The following is a 22,292-nucleotide window of genomic DNA, read 5'->3' as shown; positions in this document are numbered from 1 at the left end:
AACCTAAAAATAAGGTTGGAGGTTTTTTCTCACATGTAAAGTGGATAGAATTCTTCAGTGCTAGATTTGCCCTGGGGAAGCTGTTGAAGGACATTGTTTCAGAGCCAAAGGAATATACTGCCTCATGAAAACCTAGATCTACACAAAGGACAAGAATATTGGGAGTGGAAATGTGTTTACCATGCAAATAACAAATATTAAGACTTTATTATTTCATATCTTCAAAATGCAATTGTTAAGATGAAACTAATAGTGGTTATTGTCAAATGCATAACTGTCTGGCAACAATGGCACAGTCTGGGAGTGGAAAAGTGTAAGCACAGATAGTTACTGACTTAGAATTTTTTAAACTTTTTGATAGTGTTAAATCATTGCACTTCAATTAAGCAGAAACTTAAAATGATATGAAATATAAAGTAGCCTTTGTGCTTTATATTTGGCCTGATCTAAGTGTTCCATGTGTTTCAGATAGGTTGTGCTAAGCTATGATGGGGGGTGGGGTAGGTGTTTTAAATGTGTTTTTAACTAAGGAGATGTATAGTTTCAGATGAAGTTATTGGATGAGGTCCATTGTAAGTCAAAGAGCATCTGTGAGGTGGAAGAGATCTATAATCTTGCCTGTAAGATTTATATTCCATGTGAAGTGATATCAGATCAATTGAACATGGACTGTAATAAAATCAAGTGGTTTCCCAAAGAAATAATGACCTAAAAAACACAAAAAGAGGTATGGCTAATCAGTAGCAAAAGAGATAAAGTGGAATCATAGAAGACTGCAGTTAATAAGAAAAAGAAACAGATGAGAACAAATAACAGATGGGACAAATATAAAGTGAACAGAAAAATGTTAGATTTAAAGCTAGCCATATTAATCATCATATTAAATGTTATTTAATATGTGTACCCCAAGTAATAGTAAAAAAATAAGTCAAATAAGACAAAGCTACATCCTGGGCCCGGCGCCATGGTCTAGCAGCTAAAGTCCTCGCCTTGAACGCCCCGGGATCCCATATGGGCGCCGGTTCATATCCCAGCAGCTCCACTTCGCATCCAGCTCCCTGCTTGTGGCTTGGGAAAGCAGTGGAGGACAACCCAAATCCTTGGGACCCTGCACCTGCATGGGATACCCAGAAGAGGGTTTGGGCTCCTGGCTTCGGATTGGCGCAGCACAGGCCGTTGTGGTCACTTGGGGAGTGGATCATCGGACGGAAGATCTTCCTCTCTGTCTCTCCTTCTCTCTGTTTATCTGACTTTGTAATAAAAATAAATAAGTCTTAAAAAAAAAAACCCAGAGAGATGGCAGTGGGAATGAGGGATGTTGCCACACACTCTACCCACACTAAAAGGACAATATGGGAATGTCCTGTACAATGTGTACTGCCAACACATTGACAACTGAGATGAAATGGACACAATTCTTGAAAGACACAAACTTGCAGAATTTACTCAAGTTATAGATGATCCCAGTAGCTAATAACTATGAAAAACATTGTGCTTGTAGGGAAAAGCTTCCCCAGGAAGAAAACTCTAGGCTAGATTCCCCCACCAAGCAGTACTAGACGTTTAAACAAAAGTCCTACCAAATACACCTCAAATCATCCAGCAAACTGAAGAGGAGGGAATGTTTTGTTAGGCCAGTATTCATTTCTTTTCTTCTTTCAAAGATTTGTTTTACTTGCAAGCCAGAGTTACAAAGACAAAGTAGAAGAGAAAGATTGAGAGATCCTCTATTGCTGGTTTACTCCCTAAGTGGCCAGAGCTGGACTGATCCAAAACCAGGAACCAGAAGCTTATTACGGGTCTCTCACGTGGGTGCAGGGGTCCCAGTACTGAGGGTGTCCTCCACTGCATTCCAAGGCTATTATCAGGGAGCTTGATTGGAAGTGGAGCAGCCCGCACAATAACCGGGTTTCCATATGGAATACTTATCGCCACAAGCAGAGGATTAGCCTATTACATCATCACACTGGCCTGTGCTAGCATTATTTTCACATCAAAACCAAACAAAGCTGCCCCACAAGGGGATAACAATAGACCAATATTGCTCACATAAGTAAACACAATAATTAAAAAAAAAGAAAAAAAACACAATAATTAATAACAAGATTTTAGCAAATTGAATCCAGCAACATGTGAAAAGATAACACATTATCTCAGGTGGCGTTTATTCCTAGAATGATGCAAAATTGGAGAGATGCTCAATGAATGTAATTTCCTGTATTGACAGATGAAACCTATCATGTCAATTACTGCAGAAAAGGCTGAAACAAATTTGATTTTTGTTCCTGATAAAAATTCTCAATAAAGTAGATACGCGAGGAATTTCTCAACCTGATAAAGCTGTGAAAAATCTACAGCTGTATTCCACTATCTTCTTAAATTACTTAATAAGAATTTATTTATTTATTTGAAAGAGTTACAAAGAGGGCAAGACACACACACACACACACACACACACACACACACAGGGAAAAAGAGGACTTTCCATCTGTTGGTCCACTCCCCAGGTTGCTGCAAAGACCAGGGATGGGTCAGGTGGAAGCCAATAGCAGGACCTCCATCCAGGTCTCCTATGTAGGCTGTAGGAGCCTAAGTACATGGGTTATGGTCTACCTCTTTTACCAGGCCATTAGAAGGGAGCTAGATGGGAAGTGAAGCAGCACAAACCAGTGACCATATGGGATGCCAACATTTCAGGCGGAGGCTTTACCTGTTTTACCACAATGCTGATCTCTACCATTTTTTTTTTGAGGGGTGGGGTGGGGGTTGGGGACAGAGAGAGAAACAGGGAAGCTCCTATATATAAATTTACTCCTCAAATACCTGCAACAGTCAAGGTTAGGTGAGGGCTGTAGCCAGGAGCTGGGAAGGCATTTCAAGTTTCCCTAATGGCAGGAAGCCAACTGCCTGAGCCTTTACTGTTGCTACCTAGAATCTGTATTGGTGGGGAGCTGGAGTTAGGGAGCCCAGTATTGTGGCAGGTGTGGCACGTAAAACTGCCTCCCACAATACCGGAATCCCATGCTGTGGCATGCTGGCATCCTGGTTGTACTGGAATCCCATACTGTGGCACGCTGGCGTCCTGGTTGTTCTTATAAACCAGGTCCCTGCTAGTGATGAGGATAGCTCAAGTCTTTGGACCCCTGCACCTACATGGAGATAGAGAGGAAGATTTTGGCTACAGGCTTCTCCCCGAACGAGCCGGCGGGGGCGGGGTGCATGGAGGGAAGTCAGTGGATGGAAGCCCTCTCTCTCTTTAGCTCTCTCTGTAACTTTTTCAAATAAATACCTGATTTTTTTTTAAAAAAGAAGCTGTAGTCAAACCTAGAGATGGAAATTGTATCCAGACACACCACTATGGCATGTATCTTTCATTGTCTTTTTAAAAAAGATTTTATTTATTTTTATCTGAAAGGCACAATACCTGCTCCCATAACCTATGGAAGAAGGAACTTCAGGCCAGAGGCAATGGTGGCAGTCAGGGGTGTCCAGGTCTTCCACCTGGAATCTTGGTTCTTGGGTGTCACAGCATCAGGTGCCCCATAGGGAGGCTCCCCCAGTACCTTCTGTGTCTCTGCCTCACCCAGGCCTTTCAACCCACGTTTTGACACATGGTTTTGGATGAAAAACAGACCCCAAAGGGCTGTCTCTCTAGAGCATATGCAGAAAGAAACAGAACAACATATGCAGAACAACAAAGCACAGCATGCAGAGAGCGGGGGTATGGTGTATGTGTGCCATGCCTACTCTGACCCTGCCATAAAAGCTACCCAACATCCCCATGTAAGCTTATGGTTCCAGAATCCTACCTCCTTCTATTGCTGAGTGCTATTGGGCAATTGCTCAGCCTCTCTGTGCCTCATTATCCTCTCCTGCAAATGAAGAGTGACATATTGTTCTGGGGTTAAATGAATGTATACTTGTAAAGTTCTAGGATACTGTCCAAAGTGCATTGTTAGCTTCTTTCTTAACTATGATTCATTTTTTAAAAGATTTACTTTTATTTGAAAGATAGTGTTACGGAGAGAAGGGGAGAGAGAGAAGGGGGTCTTCCACTCGTAGGTTCACTCCCCAAGAACCCAAATGGTTCTAACATCTGAAATTGGGTCTATTGGAAGCAAGAAACTAAGAGCTTCTTCTGGATCTCCTATGTGGGTGCAGGGGCCCAAGGACACCAAAATCCCAGGACTCTATCTCGGTTTGCCATGGGGCAGCAGGGGACCCACGTACTGAGGCCATCTGTAGCTGCCTCCGCGGGTGTGCACTGGCAGGAGGCTGGTTTGGAAGAGGAGAAGCCAGTTCTCAAATCACTCTGATATGGGATTCAAGTAGCCACTGCAAATGTTTTCCTCCTGTCATTTTCATGGGGACGTCCATCTGTCCTTATGGAGGCCATTCAGTGGGGTCCTCAGCTTAGAGAAGTCCCAGCACAGTGTGATTCCCGTTCTCACATCCCATGTCCCTCCTCTTCCTTCCCCGCTCTGCTTCAGTCCATATCTCCTCCCTCTGAGGACTGTGGATTGGTTTATGGTGAGTAGATCTGCCCTGGGGACTTGGATGAAGGACAAGTAGTGGCCAAGTCACAGATGCAGTAGGCTTGTGTTTTGGAGGAAAGCAGGTGGATGCCAAGGCCTGTTCCAGTGAGGAAGCATATCCAGTACAGAGACCCCTGGCCCGCCTTTGGTCTGCCAGCTATATGTGCGAAGCAGAAAACAAAGAACCCAAGTCCCCATGTGACCAAAGTAGAAATAAAATGGTTAGTGTGCTTAATCTTGAGAGAGGACGCTGGGCGGGGCCGTCAGGGCTACCTGCCTTGGAGGACGGTTGGATTCACATCTGGTCTGTTCTGGCTGGTCACTGAATTGCCCGTTCCCAGCCTGCTCACTTCAGTGTCTCAGAGCTTCCCACTGATATCCACGCAAGTCTTGGGCTCAAAGAACAGGCACAAGGGAGGCTTCTGTCAGCTGGATGAGGCCAAGCATCCTTTGTGATTATTTACTCTCCAGTCAGGAGTCAGTCACTGAGGCCTGCTCCATGTATGTGTGTGTGTGTGTGTGTGTGTGTCTAGACATGTGGCGTGGGGTAGCAATGACTCAGTCAGGAATCAGTCACCGAGGCCTGCTCCGTGTGTGTGTCTAGACATGTGGGGTTGGGTAGCGGTGACTCTAAAGTCGACTGTTGTATGCTCTCTGCCCCAGGGAGCCCCTGGTACAAGTAGCACGCATGAACCCTCCTGCATTCTGATAAGAGACAGATAAAGATAGGAGGAGTGAGGGCTGCAGAGGTGTCCAGGGGCGAGAGGGACAAAGAGAGTGAATCAGAGCACACACTGTCCCCTGAATGCTCTTCCCCAGGATCGTGGAGGCCCACCCCTTGCTCCTTTGAGCAGGTGCCACGTCACAGCCAGGCCTATTGCTCATACTTTATCCAATCTGCCCTCAGCACACCCAGCCTTGACTTGTAGCCAAAGCCTTGTCTTTCTATGATGGTAAAATTACTGACACTAAAGCTTATTTATTTATTTATTTATTTATTTATCTTGAGAGAATTCTTCCACCTGCTAGTTCACTCCCCAAATAGCTGCAACGACTGGAGCTGAACTGATCCAAAGCCAGGAGCCAGGAGCGTCTTCTGGGTCTCCAACATGGGTGCAGGGTCCCAAGGCTTTGGACCATCCTCTTACTGCTTTCCCAGGCCTCAAGCAGGGAGCTGGATGGGAAGCAGGGCCACCAGGACATGAACTAATATCCACATGGGATTCTGGTGTGTGCAAAGTGAGGATTTAGCCACCGAGTCATTGTGTTGGGCCCTAAAGCTAATTTTTGAAAGATCTATTAATTTATTAAACAGCCTGAGTGACAGACAGGGAGAGACCCAGAGGGAGAGGGAGAGAGAGAGAGAAAAAGAGAGAGACAGAGAAAGTCTTTCATGTGGTTCATTCCCTAAATGGCCACATGGCCAAGCTGAAGCTACAAACCAGGAGCTACTTTCTGATCTTCCGTGTGGGTACAAGGGCCCAAGAACTTGGGCCATCTTTTGTTTTCCCGGGTGCATTAGAGGGGAGCTGGATTAGAAGCAGAGCTGCTGGGTCTCAAACCAGGGCCCATATGGGATGCTTGCCACTGTAGGCAGTGGTTCCACACCCTTTTTCATAGTGCAGACTCATAAAGCAAATGCAAAATGTTAAGTGTCTTACTCATTTATTCTGTTGCTTCTTTCATCAAAATGAAAGCTCTGGGGGCAGAGGTGAGAGAGGCAGCAGCAGCAGTCCAGCAGGCATGGGCAAGAAGATGTGACCTGAGAGAAGCTCAGATACTATGGGGACCCTGCTGCAACACCCCACACCAAGCCCATCTCAGAGCCCAGCTTTGCAGCCTGCGATCCAGGGCCTATGGATGTGGGGACAGGGAAGATTCAGGGTGGGCCAGTACTGAAAGGCCCAGTATCCCTCGGCTACCTGTGCTTGTTTGAGGGGATGGTTAACCTGTTAATGAGAAGCGAAGCCTCCCCCACCCACTCCATGAGAGCCTTGCCAGGGGAGAGCTCCAGCAGCGGAAGAGATACCTCAAGTTCCTGTGCTGGATGAGGGGGTGGCAGGCAAGTTTCTCTGAGCATTGCAGAGCTGGAGAGGTAGGCCTGGACCACATGAAGCTGTTCAGACAGGGACTCAGAGAATGGGCTTGGCTGCAAGGGCCCTGAGTCAGGAAGGGATTCTGGGGTCCCTAGGAGCATGGGACAAGATGGCAAAGGCAGGGCGTTACATTCAGGAAGAATTGTTACTCTGCCTACGGGAGGGACTATCTCACGCACAAGCCTTTGTGGGCACCTAGAAGGGGGCAGAGACGGGATCTCACTTTTTAGTCCCTTCTTCCTCACTTTCTACTCCTCATTTTCTAGGGCATGCAGTGTGTGCTGGCTTCTACTCTGGGATCTGGGGTCACTACAAGAGGGACAGGGAGGGGTATGTCAGCTCCAAGAAGGCTGGGCAGGCTCCAGCGGAGAGACCAGGGAAGGCTTCTAGGAAGAAGGCATCTGACAGGCGCTATTCATCGGGACTCACCCAGCAACTGCTGCAGGTAGCCGTGGTGGACGAGGGGGGCTTGTTTTACGGATTAAGAAACAAGGACCTGGGACCCAAGCCCAGAATACGTGTCTATCTTTGGAAAGTCAACTGGAAAGCAGCCAAGACAGGACTGGAACCTGGAACTGTAGGACTGCTGTCGCAGGCTCACCCAGTGGGTTCCCAGAAGCCACGGGCTAGTTCAACATTCCAGTTACTTGCTGCTTTCCAGAAGGCTGTGGGCAAGCTGATCTCCAACACCCAGGATGTTGATCTGTTGCCTCCGTAACCCCAGCCAGACAGGATCCAGGACACTGTGGTTGGAGCCCACCCTGGCCCTTGAAGGTTGGTGGGGAGCAGATGAGCCTGGGGTGGAAAAGGGCGATCTGGACTTTAAAGAGGCACATTCTGGCTGTGGGGCCAGGTACTGGGAGCTCCTGGGGGCTTTTCTGTTGCGGGACAGTGCTGCAGCTCTGTAGGCAGACTCTCAGGACCCTCTGGATCCAGCAGGAAGGGTTTGATGAGCAGCGACTGATTTTGGGGAGTGTGGACTTGAAAGCACTTGGAGAAACAAGTGTCACAGAGCAATGTCATTAACGCAGCCAGGAGGTGGGCTTTGCGGTCTGTACCCTTGGTACCACTGAGCCCCCAAGATTCCTAGCCCCGGCTGCACCCTCCCGGGCAGGGCGGAGATAGGGGGTTCACCACGGGGCCAGCTTATCAGCTGGCCAGCTACTTCCCAGCGGGCAGACTGTCTCCGCTGCTGCCGCCCAGCGAGTCTGATAACACGGACAGCCCCCCTTGTGTTTACTGTGGCTGGGTCTGGGAAGAGCCGGGCCTCCCAGGGGGGCGGCCCTGTCTCCTCTGGGAACAGCCTGTCTGTGGGCCGAGATAGCATCGCATTCCTGCAGCCGGAGCCACCCCAGGATGGATGGGGGCAGGGGTGTGTGAGCAGGGAGACAAGCAAACGGGACAGCTGGGTGTTCTGGGGGGTTCTAGTTTCCCTTCTGTAAAGGTCATCGCAGCCCACGTGGGTACAGCCCTTCAGCATTTCCAAGGGCTTCTCTCAATGTTTAGCTCTGCAGCTCTTTCAGGTAACCATGCATGGAGGTGACGTTGGGAAGGGTGAGAATGAGGGGTACAGTTTCATTGTAGAGCAATGCCCAGGAGCCCTGAGTGGCCCTCGGTTGACCAGGCTGGCTCACGGTCATGGCTAATGCTTACAGGCTGCGTGGCAATGACTTGGGCCCATTAACTCATTCCCTGTGAGGGGTGTGCTGTCATTATGGCCGTCTGACAGGGGAGGAAATGGAGTCAGACACAGGTTAAGAGCTTCGGCTGGAGCCACACAAGCCGAGAATAGGAGGGCTGCAATTTGGGCACAGCATACTGGATCCAGATCCCTGATAGAACTGCTGTCCTGCACCTGCAGCCAGAAACAAGCTTCTTGCCCTCTACTGCCCTGCATACAAAGACTGTGGAGTGGGTGGGGAGAGAGGGAGGCTTGGCACAGGGGAAGAACTGACTTTGGAACTAGCCCTGTGTGTGTGTGTGTGTGTGTGGCTCCCGGCACTGGCACTAAGGAACCCGGTAGCAGAGTTTGAGTCTCTGATTGTTTCCACATCTGGAAAGTGGACACAGGCCCTGCCTCAGTAGTGATCCTAAGAGATGCTGTGCATGAAAGACCAGAGTCTGGAGTAGGTTCTCATTAAAGAATTACTGCAGGTGCTGGTGCTGCGGTATAGCACATTAATCATCTATCTGGGGTGCCAGAATCCCATATGGGTGCCAGTTCAAGTCGCAGCAGCTCTACTTCCATTCTGGCTCACTGTTAATGGCTTAGGAAAGCAGCAGAAGATGACTTAAGTCCTTGGACCCAGTGCACCCATATGGGAGACTCGTAAGAAGCTCCAGGCTCCTGGCTTTGGATTGGCCCAATTCAGGCTGTTGTGGTCATTTGGAGAGTGAACCAGCAGCTGGAAGATCTCTATCTCTCTCCTTCTCTCTATAATTCTGCTTTTCAAATAAAAAAAATAAATAACTCTTTAAAAGATTACTGCTTTGGGGTGGGCATTTGGTGTAACAGTTAAGACCCAACTTGGGATGCCTGTACCCCATGTCAGATGGGTTCAAGTCCAATCTCCTTGCTATTCACACGCTGGGAGACAGCAGGTGATGGCTAAAGTAGTTAGGTACCCAGTACCCAAATGACCCCTCTGAGTCTGCAAGATGAACCGACAAACAGGACCTTCGCCGTGGGTTGTGAAGCGTGGATGAAAGTGCTGAGCTTTCACAATTGGCTGGATTGTCACAGAGGACCTTGAGAATGGCAGATACAGGGTAGGACAGCACACCAGAAGGAAACAGTCTAGCCAAGGGCCCAGGGAGCACTGGCATTTGGGAGGTCAGTGGGGAAGCCTGTGTGGTCATCACTACCCATCCATACCCCCTTGTAACACAGCCACGCTACTATCCCCAGGAAGAAGAGATGGAGTCTGCCTCTCCCCAACCCCGACTCTTGAATCTGGGCTTGGCCCAATGTCTTGCTTTGAGTGCGGGCCTCTGCACACATCTGATCCTGTTCTTGCTGTTCTTGGGGCATGAAGCACAGAAGCAGGCCTGATGGGATGGGCGGCCCCAACATGAGCCCCCTTGATCCCTACCCTCTTGGCATTTATGTCCAGTGAGTTCTTACCCACTGAGTGTGGCCTGGACCTGGTGAGTGGCCTTTAACGAACAGCAGGCTGCAAGAACCACAGCGGGTACTTACAGTTTTGGGGGACACAATGGCTATAAACCTGCCCTCCTCGTCTCCCTTCTTCACCCCCTTGCGGACTGGCACTGAGGGCATCCAGCTCCAGGCTCTACTGCTCCGTGGAGTTGCCCAGTTGGCAAGGGCAGGACACTTCGAGTCAACAGCCAGTGGAGTCCTAACCAAGGAGTGAGCCAGGGTGCAGTGCCTCCCAATACAGCCTTGGGGGTACTACCCAAAACCAAACCAGCAGGGCTTTGATTGTAGCCTTTGGAGACCCTGGGCCAGAGACCCAGTGAAGCAACCCTCGGATTCTTGGCACACAGAAACCAGAAAAAGGAAGCACTGTAGTAGATAACCCATACATTTGCAAGCTAATCTGTGGGATGACAAGTGACAGGTGGCTAATCTATAAGATAGCCAGCCACCCAGACATGTGAGCCAGCCACGCCTGGCGCAGACCAGCAGAACTAGTGGCTAACCTAGCATATGTTTGTAATGATTTATGCTGTTTTCAGCTACTAGGTTTTCAGGTAATTGGTCAAAATTGGAAAGGCAAAGTGACAGAGATTGTCCTTGTGCAGTTTCCTCCTCCAATGGCTGTAACAGCCAGGGCTGAGCCAAGCTAAAGCCAGAAGCCAGGAGCTCCATTTGGTCTCCCACATCATGGGAAAGGGACGCTAGCACTTGGGCTATCATCTGCTGCTTTCCCAGGCACATTAGCAGGGAGCTGGGTTGGAAGTGGAGCTCACATGGCAAGCAGTAGTTTAACCTGCACACAGCTGCCCAGTATAGCCAGAGGTTTATGTCCTTATTAGGGGCTGAGACCATAAAATCTGGGTGCCTGCCTGAATGTAGAGGGCTTTGAGGCCACATTCAGGAATTTGGAGTTGACTTTGTAGGCAAAGGGAGTGGAAGTTGTTATGCTTTCATATTGTACATATGGGGGGGGGGAGAGAGAGAGAGAGAGAAAACACTTCCTTCTACTATTCACTTCTCAAATGTTGCAGTAGCTAGGATAGGGCCAGGTAGAGCTGGGAACTTAATCCAGGTTTCCCACATGGATGGCAGGGACCCCACTACTGGGGCCATCCCCACTGCCTCCCATGGTCTACCTAATAAGGGAACCGGAGTCGGCAGCTGCAGCCAGGAATCAAAGCCAAGCATTCAAATATGGGACGCGGGAGTCTTGTCTACTAACCCAACACCCATCTGTGGGAGCAGATGTTACAGCAGAAGATTGAGATCCAAGCTGTGGTTAAGGAAGTCTCCTGCAGGGAGGTGGCAGAGGGTGGGGAGGGAAGGGGCATAAAGTGGCATGAATGGGGAACAGGGACCATTTAGAGGTTGCCATGGGTAGCAGGTGAGTGACATCAAGAATCTAGCTGTTTCTGCAGGCAATGCCCTGTTTTCAGTGATCTTGGAGATCCCAGATGTGCTGGGCATGGCAGCTGGTTGGAGGCATGAGGGACAGCTACACAGGCCACACAGCCTTGGTGTCCAGAGCAGGGACAGTGGATTCGTCATGCCAGTGACAGTACTTCAGAGGGTGGTCATTTTGGCATGACTGCAGCCCTGGCCCTCAGTGCCTGCATTCTTCTCTGTCCATTCCTGGGCTGGATGTACTGGGCTCTTCTCAACCCAAGGGGTGTCACAGCCACGCTGGCTCTGCATCTTGCCATTGACCCTTTCCTAGATATGGGCAAAGTCACTGCTTGGCCCCGAGACGTGTTCCCTTGGCTGCCAAACAGGCTCCAATGCCCATCGCCAACTGTGAGTTTCAAATAAGACCACGACTCACATGAGGTAACTTGGAAACGATCAAGGGAGAGGCCTGTGTTGTGGTGTGATCAGCTGGGCTAATGTGTAAAATCGTTAGCCCACATGGGTGCAGGTTCAAGTCCCAGCTGCTCTATTGCTGATCCAGCTCCTTCCCAATGTGCCTGGGAAAGCACCAGAGGATGGGAGACCTGGAGGAAGTTCCTGGCTCCTGGCTCAGCTCTGGCTCAGCTCTGGCTGTTATAGTCAGTTGGGGAGTGAACTGGTAGATGGATGATTACTGTCTGTCTCCTTCAAATAAATAAATACTTTTAAAAAAAAAGAGTTAGGAGTCCAGTAAAAAGGACAGGCATTGAATTTCCTTGCTCCATGGTGAGTCCTGCCCTGTGCTGGGTAAATGAGGGAATGGCAAAATGAAGTGGCAATGCAGAGAGGGCTGGAGAGACAGAGAAACTGCTCACAGAGGCCATGGCTGCAAAGGGACAGGAGCACTGGCAGATCTGATGTCCCACATCATCTGCTGCCTTGGGAGGCTCCCATCCCATCCACGGGGTGGGTGGTAGAGGGGAATCTGCCTGTGTGCCGCAGCCACCCCTGCCCCCAGGGCCCTGCCTCCCAACACCTTCATATTGGGAAATGGGTTTCAGTGCTTGCGTTTGTGGACTTCGCTGTTAACAGGAAGCCCGATTATCTTAACCATGAAGAAATTGGGCAGATTGAAAACTCCATAGGACAGGAGCTTAACCAATACACACACACTCACACACAGGTTTCTCACACGAGGAGGTGGCAGAGACAAGGACCAGGCAGCCTGGGTCTGCCATGGTGACCTTATGCAGCCACCAAGAACCAGAGGGAGGCTTCCATGTTGCACAGGCTGCTTCAGAGTCCACAATGGCTTCCATGGCTCTGGCCATCACATCCAGCTTCTGGGCCAGACGAGGAAAGAGTAAACACACAATAGGTGCTCCCCCAGATGAAATTGTTCCCTTTCTGCAACTTGCCCAGGAGTCTCACGCTGAACAGTGACATAGCTATTCTACAGGCAATGTAGGGTGGGGACAGTCATGGGACTATAAATAGGCCAAGGCACTCATCTTCCATGTGACAGAATCTGCCCAGTTGAAAACAAACCGTGATGCTATTATCACAGAGAGAGGGGAAACTGAGGTCCTACCAGGCTCTCCTAGGGGTCAGCAGGCTGGACTGGAACTGAACAGAAAATCAGAAAATGCCTTGCCCAGTCTGAGCTTGAACACACCAATTAGCCCCAGACTCTACCACGCCCTAATGTTTCCCACTTTTTTATCATTGGGTGTGTACAGTTCCCCTCCACCCCCTTGGTGGAACTAACAGGGAGTATGTGTTTCAAGAATGGCTGCAGTAGCTAGGACTGGGCTAGGCAGAAGCCACGAGCTGCATCAGGGTCTCTAAGTGGGTAGAGGGGTCCAAGCACTTGGGACCCTCCTCTGCCTTCCCAGGTGCATTAGTAGGGAGCTGGATCAGAAATGCAGTGGCTGAGACTTGAACCAGTGTCCATATTGGATGCCAGCATTGCAGGTGGCGGCTTAATCTACTATGCCCCAACTCCAAGCCCCAGGAAGCATACTCTTTAAGAAAGAACTACTTCTCACTGTATGTTATGCAAACAGTGTACCATAAAACTGTAAGGAAACACACCATGGTGACACAGCTAATGGGCTTCGCTTGCCTCTCTGGTCCGATGGGTGGCAATTTTCTTGGGAAGACAGGGCCTCCCTGGCCCACCCAGTATACCCGCTTTCCTGGGAGAAACAACCCCTTTCTGTCAGGTCCCTTTCAACCCTCATTTGGAATGCTCTCAACAGTCTTTGTATTCCAGGCTTGCGTGGAGCAAGTTCAAAACTGCCTTGCAAAGTTCAAGATCATTAGGACAGGCAAACCACTGTCGGTTAAATCCTTTAATAGCTGACATTACCATAAATGACATACCCATCAGGGACAATCAGGAGCTGTTTTTCTTGCCCTGCATCGGACCCTCACACAATGCCATCCTGTTGAGCAGGATGACCTGGATGCCTTTGCAGGGAAGTGATGAGTTTATAGGGGCTACCTACGCTGACTGCAGGGGCCGTGGGCCTCAGAGGTGCCCCCTGCTCTGGCGTCGTCGCGACAAGGCAGCCACCAGACCAGGCTCGGAATCCACTTTCTCTGCACTCCCACCCTCCTCGTCTACACCACTACCAGCAGCCTCTGACTCATGCCTATCCCAACTTCCCTGGCCCCACCCACACGCCCCTCTCCTCTTCCAAGCAGCCTCTCCATACCCCAGCCACAGGGGTGGGGCAGTTTTGAGTAAGGTGCATAAAGTGCACACATGATCACTGCTCAAGGTGCACACCACACATCCTGCCTCTCAGACCAACAAGGGTCTGCTCTTCTCCCTGTAAGGGCATCCAGGCAGACAATTCTTGCGGGGCACCTGAAAGATGCAGTTTGGACCTCATTCCAACAGGCTGGTATGGCGCCTGCAGGTGCAGGCTGGTCTGAGAGCTGGTCTGTGTGGCTGGTCTCCCATGGGGCTGAGGTATGCCTTTAATATCTCAGGGAGGACCTAGCAAGATGTTGGCCTCATAGCAGCTCCCATAGGGTTAGGTCCAGGCCAGAGGCAGCTGGAAGATCACAGCTTGGGAGGTCATTTTTACAAAGACATTCTTTTTTTTAAAAAATGATTTATTTATTATTGGAAAGGCAGATTTACAGAGAGAAGGACAGACAAAGATCTTCCATTTGCTGGTTCATTCCCCAAGTGGCCACAACAGCCAGAGCTGAGCCGATTTGAAGTCAGGAGCCAGGAGCTTCTTCTGGGTCTCCCATGCAGGTACAGGGTCCCAAGACTTTGGCCCGTCTTTGACTGCTTTCCCAGGCCACAAGCAGGGAGCTGGATGGGAAGTGGAGCAGCTAGGATATGAAACAGTGCCCATATGGGATCCTGGCACATGCAAGGTGAGGACTTTAGCCACTAGACTCCATGCCACGCCTTTTTTTTTTCTTTGAAGATTTACTTATTTTTATTGGAAAGGCAGATTTACAGATAACGAGAGACAGACAGAAAGATCCTAGGACTCCCAACCAGCCATGCTGAGTTGAAGTCGTTTTAAAAAGTTCTCAAGGGACTGTAACCCACAATCAATGCCCAGGACCCTGAGCAGAAGACTGAGTTGGGATTGAACTCCTTTCTTATCTGTCCCAACACTTGGTCAGGTGTCTGTCTATCCTGGTGCTTACACCCTGGGGGTTAGGTCGCCCACCCCGTCCCACTCCCCACGCCTCCACCCTGGGGACAAATACACAATGGCAATGGGTACGGGTGCAGCAGCACACATGGTGTTTGACTTCACTGGCAGGCTCAGTGTCAGTGTTATGACATTTTCTAGAAAATGATAGCAAAAAAATAAAAATCAGTAACAGTCATGATTAAGTGCCAAAAGATCCAGCTTGGACCACATGGGCCCGCTGCTTTCCTACACACATTAGGAGGGAGCTGGATCAGAAGTGGAGCAGCCAGGACTCGAATGGGCATTTTTGTCCCAGGCTATGGCTTACCTCCCTAGATGGCGATACTAGCTTTGGAAGCATAAGGAAAGGGAATATTAAGATAGAAATGCTGACAACTGAAGGGATCCACAAGGAGGCCCAGGATCCTGGGTGCCCCACCCTTCGTGGGCTCCTGTCAGGAGGGACAAGCAAGCTGTGGTGATGTGGCATGTGCCGCACTCCTTGGCTGGTGGCCTAAGTGCTTGTGGCCTATCACCCATGTGGGAGTCTAGGATGCAGATGCTGGCTTTTGGGGCTAGCCTAGCTCAGATCTGGCTGTTGTAGCCATTTGTGGCATGAATCTCTAGATGGAGGCTCTCTCCTTGTCACTTCGCCTTTTGAGTAAATCTTCAAAAACAAAACATACACTTTGTCACATACTGTTCACTGCCATTAGCCACTGAATGGCTTGATTTTTTCTTTCCTTGATCTTTTCTTTTTAAAGCATTATGTATTTGTTTATTTTTCTGGAGAGGTAGATTTACAGAGAGGAGAGAAAGATCTTCCACCTGATGGTTCACTCTACAAATGACCTCCATGGCCAGAGTTGAGCTGATCTGAAGCCAGGAGCCAGGAGTTTCTTCTGGGTCTCGCCAGCAGGTGCAGGACTCTGAGACTTAGGGATGTCTTTCTCTGCTTGCCCAGGCCCTCTTAGGGAGGGAGCTGGGCCTGGTCTTTTTTATAGAGGGATGTTTCTTTTATCAATAACTGGATCATAGATCATAATTTCTTTAAATGGATCCTCTATTGATAAAGTTAAAGTTGTTTCAAATTTACTTTAACTAGAAAAATCACCTTATGGGGCTGGCGCTACAGTGTGGCATGTTAAGCCACAACCTGCAATGCCAGCAATCCCATATGGGCACCGCTTTGTGTCCCAGCTTCTCCACTTCCTGTCCAACTCCTTGCTAATGGCCTGGGAAAAGCAGCCGAGAATGGCTCAAGTCCCTGCCCCCATGTGGAAGACCTGAGGAAGCTCCTGGCTCCTTGCTTCAGATTATCCCAGCCCCGGCTGTTGTGGTCATTTGGGGAGTGAACCAGTGGATGGAAGGTCCCATTCTTTGTCTTGTCTTCTCTCTGTAACTTCGCCTTTCAAATAGATAAATCTTGTTAAAGAGTAACCTAATGGAGCCCAACTTCCCACTCTGAGTTATGCAATATCTGATGACATATATGTATCATGCCATGCACATGCCAGCACTTGGTATAGTCCATACATCACCCAGTTACACGTGTGGCACTACTGCAGGGAGGGCAGTGTGGCCAGCTCTACCAAAAATGAAAACCCACCCCTTCTCCCCTCCAGGTGCACTTCCTGGGTGCGGGGGAGGGGGGAAGGAGGACTCAGGCTTGGCTCCAGAGGGTCTCTGCCTGTTGACAAATCCCTGCCAGCCCAGGCGAGAAGGATTTATAAATACCAGTGCAGGGATAGCAGGACAGCCTGGGCCAAGCCATGAAGCAGCAGAGGAAGAGGAGGGAGGATGCTGCAGGCAGCAGGAGCAGCACGTGTTCATATCCACTGCGTTAGACAGCAGGGTGTTCTAGAGCGGGCATGCTCTTGTCCAGAAAGTGGGACAGCCGGGACTTGATCTGGTGCCCATGTGGGATGCTGGCACAGCAGGCAGAGGCTTAATCTGCCCTACAGTGCCTGCCCCAGCAGCTTTGATATTACAAAAATACATAATAAAATAAAGGAATATGTGAAGGCTGGCATTGTGGCACAGCAGGTTAAGTCATGTCTTAGGTACCCACATCCCACATCTGATTGAATCTTGGCTACTATGCTTCCAAATCAGCTTCCAGGTAGTATAACTGGGAAGGCAGTGGAGGGTGAACCAAGTGAAGCTCCTGGCTCCTGCCTTCAGCCTGGATCACCTGCTGTGGGCATTTGGGGAGTGAATCAGTGGGTGGAAGATCTCTTTTTTCCCCCTGTACCCCTTCAACCACCACCCAGCACACTGCATTCCTCTCACTCATGTATGTCTACACACGCAGTAGCAGAACACTGCCCAAGGTGCAAGGCGGTGCCCCCACTCGTGCCCAGCCTGGGGGTCGGCTCCCGTCTATCACCAGCTCCCCAGTAGGTAGATGCCTGACCCCAGCAGGGCCCTCTGGGCCAGGCACTCCTGCTTCCGAAGCTTATGGCCCAGCTCACTGAGCTGCTGCATCCTTCAGTGCGGCACAGCCTCCCTGGCTGAACTCCCCACCGTGGTCCAATCAGCCCATTTTATAGCTGAGCAGACTGAGTGTCCTGTGGCTGAGGAGTCAGCAGGCTTGTCATTAGTCTACGAGCTGACCTTGGCAATGGCTGACTCCATGCTCATCTTGCTAATGACAGCTACCAGTTAGCAAGCACTCATTAGGTGCCAGACACCGAGCTAAGTATTTTGATTTTCCAAATAACCTGTTGATATTATTAGGACGAGGTCAGCCACAGGTTCCCCAACTATAGTCTGTAAGGTAGGAGTGGGATTTCTCCTGGCAGCCCATGGGGGTGGGGGGTGTTGTAACAGGTAATGTGCCCAAGGCCACACAACTAAGAGGTGGCCAAACACGCATTCTTTTTCAAAAAAGATTTATCTATTTACTTTTATTAGAAATTCAGATTTACAGAGAGAAGGGAGACAAAGAGAAAGAATTTCCATTTGCTTGTTCACTCCCCAAGTGGGCACAGCTTAGCCAGTGCTAAGCTGACCTGAAGCCAGGAACCTCTTCCGGGTCTCCCACGTGGGTGCAGGGTCCCAAGGCTTTGGGCCATCCTCGATTGCTTTCCCAGGCCACAAGCAGGGAGCTGGATGGGAAGTGGAGCTGCCGGGACAGGCATTAGCAGCCATATGGGATCCTGACGTATGCAAGGCAAGGACTTTAGCCACTAGGCCACTGTGCCGGGCCCCAAACATGCATTCTAAGTCAGGCCTGTTGGGCCCTGTGGCCATAGCTAGTAGCTTGTGCTTCAGGCTGGTGATAGTTAAGCCAGCCATTGGGTTAGAGGAGTTCGGGTGAAGTATCCTCAGAAGCAGACCTGGGATCAGCAGACATTCTCTCAGAACAAGGTATAAGAAGCATGGAAGCAAAAGGCCAGGCAGGGTGAAGTTGGGAACTGGATTAAATGCGTCCCCAGGGTGCTGGAATAGATGGGTTCACCCACCTAACACACAGATTTATGTTCAATGAGAAAAGTGTCATTTTGTATGTGTTAAAATGTACTTATTATGGGGCAAAGAGAGAGAGCTGGAGAGGAAAGGAAAAGCAGAGAGGGAGAGAGTAAGAGCGTACCCGTCCACTGGTCATTGCCTGCCATGGCCAGGGCTGCCTGAGCCAGAGCCAGCGCTCAAACTCTGGCCTTCCTACTGGTATCTGAACAGCCAGCCAGGCCAAGTGCCATCTCTGTGCATGTAAAGTCACCGATACAACTGGAACAGCTGCAATACTACAGGTATTCTAAGAGCGCTTCAAACATTCATGGAAAATCAAAAAGTGTATTTTGGTGCAAATTACTTGAGATCCACACAGTTTTTTTTTTTTAAGAGGTATTCTTGAGGCCCAGTGTGATGGCTCAATAGCTAAAATTCTCACTTTGTATGCATTGGGATCCAATATGGGCACTGGTTCATGTCCCAGCAGCTCCACTTCCCACCCAGCTCCCTGCAGGTGGCCTGCGAAAGCACCAGAGGATGGCCCAACGACTTGGGACCCTGCACCCTCATGGGAGACCCAGGAGAAGCTGGCTTCGGATCAGCTGAGCTCTGGACATTGCAGTCACTTGGGGAGTGAATCAGCAGATGAAGATCTTTCTGTCTATCCTCTCCATAAATCTGATCTGCCTTTCCAATAAAATGATCTTTTTTTGTGAAAAATATGCATTTATTTAGCTATTTGAAAAGCAGAGCAACAGACAGCAAGAAAGAAATCCTCCATTCGCTGGTTTCTCATGTGGGTGCAGGGTCCCAAGGACTCAAGCCCTCCTCCTCTGCTTTCCCAGGTGCATTAGTAAGATCAGAAATGGAGCAGCTGGGCTAGAACCAGTACTCAGACAGGGGATGCTTAGCTGGATGCACTGCAAGACTGTCCCCAGTTTCCCTTAAAATCAGTTTTCTATGAACTTTCTGGAGATCCCCTGCATCACTTATGACTTATGATGTGCCAGTGTCCAGATGTTCTCTCACACTTTGAGAGGGATGTGACAAGCACTTGCTGTTAGTTTTATCCGCAGGACCTGAGCTTGGGTCTATTCTCCACACAGCAGCTAGAGGGCGCCTGTGACAACAGAAGGCAGGTCCAGGCCTGCACCTGTAGGGGTTCTCAAAGTTACTCTTACGCCACGCCAGACACTCACCGATTGCCTACAGGGACCCCTGTCAGCCTCCCACGTCATCAGTTCTTTGATGGTTCCAGAACAGGCTCTGAGCCCTTGGGCCTGCAGCTGCCCGTTTGCAACCTTCTCCCACCGGGGACTGTCACAGCTCAGGACTTCACCGCTGAGCTCTCTTTCCTGGGCAGCCTCCTCAGGGAAGCATTCCTCCAAACACTCTCTAAGCCAGAGCCTACCTCTTCCCAGCATCCCTCTCTCCTCTTCTCTGCATTTTACTCAGTCTTTGCATTTGCACTTTCTCCAAACACTGTGTGGTCTCTTCCACCTGAGCTCAGCAGTGTACTTTGCTTCCCACAGGGTCCCCTGGAAAAGGGCCTGGTACACGGCAGAAGCTCACTGGACTCTGTGTGCAACGAATGGACGCCAAGCATCTATCCTTCCTATGTGCACTCAAGTGAGAAATCCTTTGTCACATTCATTAGAGCTACCCAAGGGGTGGGGGACCTGGGCGACCCACACATACGGCCGCGTTCACCAGAGGGCTAGACAGTATCATTTGGCTGCCTATTGATGTTTTATCAAACTGTGGCCTAGAGACCTATGTTGTGGCACAGTGGATTAAATCACCACCTGCAGTGCTGGCATCCCATAGGAGCACCGGTTTGAGTGCTAGCTGCTCTGCTTCCTACCCAGCTCCCTGCAGAATGCATCTGGAAAAGCAGTGGAAGACAGCTCAAGTGCTTGGGTTCCTGCCATGTTGAAAAGCAGCATGAAGCGCCTAGCTCTCTGCTTTAGCATGGCCCAACCCTGGCTTCTGTCTCTCTCCCTGTAATTCTACTTTTCAAATAAATAAATATATAGTTTAAAAAGATGAAAAAAAAATTCTGGAGCCTTGAGTTGTTCTTCTTAGGAGTTTATCAGTGGGGACCCTGGCTTTATCCAGTGGGGACCCTGGCTTCACTCCTGTGAAGTGGGCTGTGATAAACCCATGCCCTGCTGGCTCATTTGGCCATTAAGCTGGAGGGGGCCCAAACTTCCTCCAAGACTCTTCACAGGCAGTATCCCCTAAGGGCCCCCTTTCCTTCCCAGCATCCAGGAGTAGGCTGTGCCTTGCAGGATCTCTGCTACCTCAGCCAGCAGAGAAACCTCCCTGGAGGCAAAGGAGCCTTCACTACATAGGAACAGGGTCTACAGGTGCACTCACACCACCTAGGGGTTTGGAGTCTCGGCTCCGCCACCTACCTGCTACCACGCTGGTAGTGCGCATTAGTGTCCTCATTCACCAGGGATGAGCACTCAACCACCCCACAACTCCATCTCCTGAGCACCGGGGGACAGGGTTTAGAGGAGGAGCCCCAGGCCCTCGCTGGCCTCAGATACCTGAGGAAGAGGACTGGCCTTTCTCCTTTCTCCCCAGGGAACCACAGGAGGGGTCCTGGGCCTGGGACTCCTGGCAGCCCTGCCCTTCTGCACCCTGCGCACTGACACCCTCTAGTGGTTGCACACCTGCTAGGCACAGGGTCTCCAGGGGTTGGCTAGGCCCTAGGACTCCCAACAGCACTGTCTCTGCTTTTTCTGTGCCTCTCTCCCATACAGTTGCCCTGCAGTGATGGGGCCGTTTCCTTGGGACAATCACTCCCATTTTACAGATGGGATGCCTGAGGCTGGGTTTTAGTGCTCTGCAGGGAAGTGCTGGGGGCCAGATTCGCACCCTGGGAAGAAGGCAGCCCTCCAACCACAGGAAGGTCCCCTCTGCAGGGTGGCCTTGGTCGAGGCTTTGGGAGCACTGGTCAAACACTTCTCAGGCCAGGGCTGGAAATGGGGGGAAAGGGGCCACCTGCAGGCAGCTCACAGATGTGTCCCCAGGAGATCTGCAGGCAACCCCTCTCTTTCCTCCACTTCTCAGTGTAAGCACACACCCACTCACCCCTTTCCCAGCCAAACCTGCTGCTTTCAATCCCGCCTTGGCCACTAATTACAAGCTGTGCAAGCCTTATAGCTCAGTGTCCTTATCTATAAAACAGTGCCAACAACTATGCCCTACTGACCCCCAGCTGTAATGGGGAGTCTGGGGGCCTCACCCCCCAACACCCTGACTCAGCACCACACACATATATACACCCCTCCAGAGCCTAGGGGTACCTCAACCAGGTGGTGGCTCCAGGTGTTAATGTGTTAGCACTGTCCACACACAGGTCCCGTGCCTCAGTTTCCCCAGTACAAACAGGGATAATCGCCACGTGTCAAGGTTGTGGCAAGAACCCAAGGATTGGGCCCGGTGGCGTGGCCTAGCGGCTAAAGTCCTCACCTTGAATGTCCTGGGATCCCATATGGGCACCAGTTCTAATCCCAGCAGCTCCACTTCCCATCCAGCTCCCTGCTTGTGGCCTGGGAAAGCAGTCGAGGACGGCCCAAAGCTTTGGGACCCTGCACCCATGTGGGAGACCTGGAAGAGGTTCCTGGTTTCCGGCTTCGGATCGGCGCAGCACCGGCCAATGCAGCTCACTTGGGGAGTGAATCATCGGATGGAAGATCTTCCTCTCTGTCTCTCCTCCTCTCTGTATATCCGGCTTTCCAATAAAATAAATAAATCTTAAAAAAAAAAGAACCCAAGGATTAATTTCCATGTGGAACACTGCAGGAAGCAACAGTTACTCCCATCAGAATCCACAGCAATAAACAGTGAATATCCTACAGAGGATTGGCACGGTGGCTCAACTGGCTGATCTTCAGCCTGCAAGTCCTGGCACCCCATAAGGGTGCCCGGTCACATCCTGCTGCTCCACTTCCCATCCAGCTCCCTCCTTGTGACC

Source organism: Ochotona princeps, chromosome 6 (genome assembly GCF_030435755.1).
Source record: "Ochotona princeps isolate mOchPri1 chromosome 6, mOchPri1.hap1, whole genome shotgun sequence".
NCBI lineage: Eukaryota > Metazoa > Chordata > Mammalia > Lagomorpha > Ochotonidae > Ochotona > Ochotona princeps.
This window is presented reverse-complemented; position numbering follows the sequence as displayed.